At 37.2% G+C, this 7308-nt stretch overlaps 2 pseudogenes; one reads left to right on the top strand and one right to left on the bottom strand.

Moving 5' to 3' along the window:
- Window positions 1-2385: 2385 nt before the first annotated feature.
- LOC145395290 (NADH-ubiquinone oxidoreductase chain 5 pseudogene) lies at window positions 2386-4173 on the top strand (annotated as a pseudogene).
- A 223-nt stretch (window positions 4174-4396) lies between these two features.
- LOC145395177 (cytochrome c oxidase subunit 3-like) lies at window positions 4397-5176 on the bottom strand (annotated as a pseudogene).
- Between the last annotated feature and the right edge of the window lie 2132 nt (window positions 5177-7308).

Raw genomic sequence — 7308 nt, forward strand, 5'->3', positions numbered from 1 at the left:
TTCACGCCGCGCATGCTGGCTGTGAAGTAACTTTACATAAACACTTCCTACACGTTTACTATTCATGGTAAAGTAATAAGTTGGGTGTCATTGTAAGGCTGAATAGATGCTCTTTATGCTAATATCACTGAAATAGATTAAACGATATAGAGAAGACCAATAGGACGAGTTGAATTTAGCCGATAAGGAAAAATCTCTTACCCTTGGGTAGAAAAATACTTGAAAAAAAAAAATAGATTTTAGATTCACATGAATTCTGATTGCACCATGACATTTTACAGTAAGTTCCGTCTCCACTAATATGTAGGTTATGGCATTTTATGCTATTTATCCCTGAGATATGCTGATGGAAATTTATACTTGGAATTTATTCCCAATTTCATTCCATAATTGATGCCATACATACCTTAGGGATCAGTTTTGGCCTCAACCCTCGTTCTCATTCATATAAATAACCTCCTGTCTGTCACTCACAACCCAATATACTTTTATGCTGATCACTCAACACTTCATAGTTCTTTCACATTTATTACCTCCTTTACACAATTTGATATTGTAAATTCCCAAATAAACACAGCAGTTTCTCTGAATCAGGACCTTTCTAAAATTAATTAATGGGGACAAACGTATCTGGTCTCATTTAATGATCTAAAAACTAAATATAAAATTTTCTCCGACAGAAAGAGTCCCTCGGACATGCACATAAGTTTGAAGGATGTCAATATTCCCATATCCACTACAAATGATATCCTAGGTGTCACACTAAACACCAACCTAAGCTGGACAGCTTATGTTAAATCCTTTGCTAAAAATGCATCTAAAAATTGGGCCTTCTGTACAAAGTCCGTGAATTCTTCGCTGACGAGCAGTTGGTCACAATATACATACGTCAGGTGCATTCTCAGATCGAATACTGTTCGTCACTGTGGAATGGATATGGAGCTGTTGCGCTGAAGCAGTAGGACAAAATTCAAAATAAAGCCATTAGATTAATCAATAACCCTGCCATTATGCAGGACCTTCCTCCATTACAAGTTTGTAGAAATGTTGCATCTTTAGCATTATTTTACCGATATTTTTACCATAAGTGGTCTGACGAACTTCCATCAATTGTGCCTCCCCTTCACATTCTCTCCCGAAATACTCGGGCAGCTGGGAGCGCCCATGAACTCACACTCTCTCCATCGCAATGCAGAACTTCTGCTTATCAAAATTCATTTATCCCCGGAACTACTACTCTCTGGAATTCACTTCCTGGGAGTTGCTTCCCACAAACATTTAATCCACCTTTATTTAAATTCAGTTGTTATAAATATTTTATGAATGGAGGATGCTTTTAGGCAAATGGACTTTTTTTTTTTTTTTTCTTTTTTTTTCCTTTCTCCATGCATTCTCTTAAAGAAAAAAACAACAAACTTTCGGTTGGTGCATCAAAATTGCGCCCTTACTGTCACGCACGCAAATATCCATGCTGGTAATACTGATATTATTCATGGTAAAAACCTACTTATTAGACATATCTATCTGATGTACTCGTCACTGTAAAGACATATAGTTGGAAACGGATAACCAGGATAGTGTATGTGGAACAAACCAGATAGGATATGGAGAACATGCAAAAAAATATGTATATATTGTTTCATATGACTCAAATTCGAGTCATCAGAATCTCAATGGTTGGATTTATGATGATGCAAAATTGTGCCGTCAAAATCTCAAAGGGTTAAAGGGTTGAATAATCAAAATGCAAAAATTTTAAGTCCTAGCCCACATAAGATTAGTACTTTGCGGACTTTTGACCTTTGGGTGATGAGGAATAAACGGAGCTGTTGTAGTAATAGTAGTCCACGGCCTATGTTCTTCAGGGCTATTCTGCCTTGCAAACATAGTATACGAACGAATCGGAAGACGAAGCCTTCTAATTAATAAAGGCCTATTAAACTGTATGCCAAGAATAGCGCTATTATGATTCTTACTAAGAATCAGTAATATGGCCGCACCTCCCTCCATTAATTTACTAGGAGAAATCAACCTAATCATAAGAATCATTAGATCAAACAAATTAACTGCCCTAAGGATTAGATTGCTATCTTTTTTCAGAGCAGCTTATACTCTCTATCTTTATTCACTCAGACAACCCGGTGTATTCTCTAGATCACTATACTCCTGTTGCTCAGGAAAAGTACGAGAATACCTAGTTTTAAGACTTCATTGAATTCCCCTAAATATCCTAATTCTAAAAAGGAACCTGATTATACCTAACATCTAATCAAACCTTTACCACCTTCCTATATTCTAACTATATTTCAACTCAGCTCGTTTGGGTAGTTTATTACTAAAACGTTAGTTTGTGGCGCTAAAAAAATAAAAATCTTATCCTGAACCATGATTTGAAAAATTTCAATACACTTAACAAGGATAGTTTTCTTAATATTCTTCTCCCTAATCTCACTATTCATATCCCTCCTATGCTTATTCGACAAAACATGCTATGTTATTGAATGAGAAATTCTAAGAATCAACTCATCCTCTATCGTTGCTACATACATTTTCGACTGAATATCTCTAATATTCATAGGATTCGTTATATTTATTTCAGCAATAGTACTTTTTTATAGAGGAAGATACATAGAAGGAGACCCCAACATAAACCGATTTATATACTTAGTCTTAGCTTTTGTTCTATCAATAATCTTTTTAATCATCAGCCCTAATTTAATTAGAATTCTTTTAGGATGAGACGGCTTAGGATTAGTATCCTATGCTCTAGTAATTTACTATCAAAACGAGAAATCCGCAAACGCCGGGATACTAACCGTCCTATCCAATCGAGTCGGAGACGTGGCAATTCTTTTAAGAATTGCCTTAATATTCGTTGAAGGAGGCTGAAATTTCATTTTCCACGTATTTTACCTGGATGACAACTCCACGCTATTAATAAAAAGACTTATTATTATAGCGGCAATAACTAAAAGAGCCCAAATTCCATTCTCCGTCTGGCTTCCAGCTGCTATAGCAGCCCCAACACCAGTATCAGCTCTAGTTCACTCCTCAACCCTTGTTACAGCTGGAGTCTATCTCCTCATCCGATTTAGGCCCGCATTATCAGAAACAACTTTACCAACCCTTCTACTATTTAGATCTCTAACAATATTTATATCAGGTCTAGGAGCTAATTTCGAATACGACTTAAAAAAAATCATTGCCCTATCAACCCTCAGACAACTAGGAGTAATGTTAAGAATCCTAGCCCTAGGGTTTAAAGACCTCGCATTCTTCCATCTTCTCACCCATGCATTATTCAAAGCTCTTTTATTCATATGCGCCGGAGCCATAATTCATAATGTAAAAGAATACCAGGATATCCGGCTAATAGGAAGACTAGTAACCTCCATACCCCTAACCTGTATATGCATAAACCTGGCAAATCTAACATTATGCGGAACCCCGTTCCTAGCAGGATTCTACTCAAAAGACCTCATCCTAGAAATCGCCTTTATAAGATGAATCAATACTGTAATCCTATTTCTCTACATCTTTGCAACCATATTAACAGTATGTTACACCTTCCGCCTAATCTTTTACTCTATAACCGGAGAATTTAACTTAGCTAGATTCAGAAACATTGACGACTCATCCTCCATCATAACTTCACCCATACTAGCTCTTAGAAGAGGGGCAATCCTCAGGGGAGCACTATTATCTTGGCTAATTTTTCCAGAATCCTACATTATCTGCCTTTCTCCCCTTATAAAAAACCTAGTACTAACAATCAGAATCCTCGGAGGACTAATAGGCTATCTACTCAATATTATAAACGTAAACTTTAAACTAAACTCGCTCAACCTCTATCCTCTAGTAGGTTCCATATGATTCCTACCATTCCTATCTACCTTCAACCTATCAAAATCTAGCCTTAATCTAGGCCAAAACTACTCCAAAACAATCGATAAGGGATGATCCGAAATCAGAGGAGGCCAAGGAATCTTCCAAAAATTAATAAACTCGTCCAAACTACATCAAATAATCAGTGATAGAAACTTTAAATCCTTTATAAAAATCTTCCTTATTTTAACCCTTATACTTTCATTCTTTAATATTTACTTTTATAATTTATTTGTAGAATATCGCGTTGAAGGTGCGAAAGAGGTGAATACATCTAAAAGTGATTAGCTTCTAAAAAAATATTTTAACTATACAGCGAAAACGTATCGTGTTATACTTACACCACAGAAGCTTTCTCTTGATAGGAAGATAACTTCATTTCAATCATTAACAGTGATTAGCCTCTCCTTTGGCTTCTACCAAAATTAGAGACTACATAGTCAAAGCTTAGGCCGAAACTAAGTGCAAAACTTCGCTTTCTAATCTACTTACTTATTTTTTAACCACCTCATCAATAAATAAAAATATAAAGAAACAATCAAACTACATCAACAAAATGCCAATATCATGCAGCAGCCTCAAAACCAAAATGATGAGTCGGAGAAAAATGACACATATAAAGACGATATAAACATACCATCAAAAAAGTAGTACCAATAATCACATGTAAACCATGGAAACCTGTAGCTACAAAAAAACAAGACCCAAAAACCGAGTCAGCAATAGTAAATGGAGCCTCAAAATACTCGAAAGCCTGAAGAGCCGTAAAATAAACACCTAAAAACACAGTAATACCAAGACTCTGAAGAGCTTCATTATGGTTAGACCCCATAATAGCATGATGGGCCCAAGTCACTGTAGCTCCTGAAGACAAAAGAATAATAGTATTCAAAAGAGGAATTTGAAACGGATTAAACGGAACAATTCCCTTAGGCGGCCAAGTCATACCAATTTCCACAGCAGGGGCCAACCTTCTATGAAAAAAGGCCCCAAAAAACGAAAAAAAGAAGAAAACTTCCGAGACAATAAACAAAATCATCCCCCACCGCAATCCAGCAACCACAACTCTAGTATGTAATCCTTGATAAGTCCTTTCACGTACTACATCTCGTCACCACTGAATTATAGTCAAAACAACAGCAACAAACCTCAAAACAAGAAGGTCTATATTAAACTGATGAAATCATTTAACTAACCCAGTAGTCAATATTATCGCTCTAATAGACCCAGTTAAAGGCCACGGTCTTATTTCTACCAAATGATAAGCATGATGTCCATGTGATGATGCCATTAGTTAATTTCTCTCGCAAACAAAGTTCTTAAAACGGCAAAAACATAAGATTGAATAACTGCAACAGCAAATTCAAGCAAAAGAAGTAAAACCTGAGCAACAAATAAAAGAACTAAAAAATAAGAAGTTAGTGAAGGACCAGTCCCCCCTAAAAGAGTTAACAGCAAATGACCAGCCATTATATTAGCCATCAGCCGAACCGCCAGAGTCCCAGGCCGAATAATATTTCTAATACTCTCAATTAGTACCATAAAAGGTATTAAAACCACAGGCGTTCCCTGAGGAACTAAATGAGCAAACATATGCTGAGTATGATTAAACCAACCATAAATCATAAAAGTCAACCAAAGAGGAAGAGCTAACCCCAAAGTCATAACTAAATGCCTAGATCTAGTAAAAACATAAGGCAAAAGACCCAAGAAATTATTAAAAACAATAAACGAAAACAGAGAAACAAAAATAATAGTTCTACTTTGTAATTTAGGCCCAAGAATATTCCTAAACTCCTGATGTAATGCTATATTCAACTTATATCATACAACAGACCACCGAGAAGGAGAAACCCAATAAATATAAGGCAGAAATACCAACCCCCCAAAAGTAGAAAGTCAATTTAATTCCAACTCCATTAAACCAGAAGAAGGTTCAAAAATAGAAAATAACCTTGCTATCACTTTCAGATCTTTTCTACAATCCCAATCTCCACCGATCTAGATTCAATTTTTTTTGGAACTCTAATATAATAATTCATTACAATAAAAACAATAAACGTAATTAAAAACATAATAACCAAATTCAGCCACAAAATAGGAGCCATCTGAGGGATCGGATGATATCCTCACAGGATAACTTAAGCCTGACAAACTTACGTTATTTTTTAACTAATCAACCAAACAATTATAATCACAAACGGAATTAAAAGTCCAAAAAAATTAACAAACATACAACATGGCATAACCCATTTGAACCCCTGCTGATCCGCAAAAGAAATTACCAACCTAGGAGTCCTGATAGTCAAAGACATAATTGATACTCGAAGATAAAAATACAAAGTCACAAGAGCAGACCCAAGAAGCACAACCAGCAAAACAAAATTACCTGCCCCTACCAACTCCTGAATGACTAACCACTTAGGAACAAACCCAGTAAAAGGAGGAAGACCCCCTAACGACAACAAAGAAAAAAATACTAACATCTTCACCTCAGCAGGAAAATTATAAGTCAGAAGATGATTAAAATGGAAAGCTTGCTTATAATGGAAAAGAACAATAATAGATAAAGAAATCACAGAATAAAACAAAAAATAAACACCTATCGTCACTTCTCTTACCAAAATAGAAGAAAGCATCCGTCCTAGATTGCCCCAGTTTTTAGGCCCCAAACCAGTGAAGTGCATGGCTATCATGGGGGTTCAATTAAAATGAAACCTCAGAAATTTAACCCATGGACTGTGTAATTACTTTTTTTTTTTTTTGTTATCCCACCGTGTCGTGTGCAAAAAATGAAGAGAATTTTTTTGTTTCTGTTTACTTTAACTCGCCGTGTCCCGACAATGTATAGATACGTCACCGTGTTTTGTCATGCTGACACCCGGCGACGTACCCATATGTTTTGCAATTGCAAGGTCCGTCCTTTGCACATATTTCAAATCTTGCACGTGATTTTTGGTATGTAGGCGTGGGACACCTTCCACAACCTGCCACCAGGCAGGGACACTCCCCGACCCCATGTGACCCGCAAGCTCCCTTTTCTCGGTCACTCACCTGGTGCGCCGAGGTCTCTCTGACACTGAAATTCAAGCCGGCCTGGATGCCTTCACAGGCAACAGCGATTCCCCACTTGATGACAACGTGGTGGACAAGGATTACGTGCTTCCTGATGACGAAACAAGCAGCAGTGATGAGGAAGTACTGTTTCCAAGGAAGCGGAGTTACATAATGTATCATGAGGCTAGAGAAAGCCTGCCTGGACCCCAACCACGTACACGCACCTTTCTCCAGCCCCGAGAGGAAGGGAAGACAAGGACGAGGCCAAGGACAGAGCCATGGGACGTGGTGGTACCTCGTGGCTCGGGGAAGGATTTCTCCGCATGGCACTGAAGAGACGACGAGGAGGAGAATCAGATATGGGCC

The sequence above is a fragment of the Coenobita brevimanus genome, chromosome 30, assembly GCF_032717465.1.
Source record: "Coenobita brevimanus isolate Jiangsu-jjx chromosome 30, ASM3271746v2, whole genome shotgun sequence".
Classification (NCBI taxonomy): domain Eukaryota; kingdom Metazoa; phylum Arthropoda; class Malacostraca; order Decapoda; family Coenobitidae; genus Coenobita; species Coenobita brevimanus.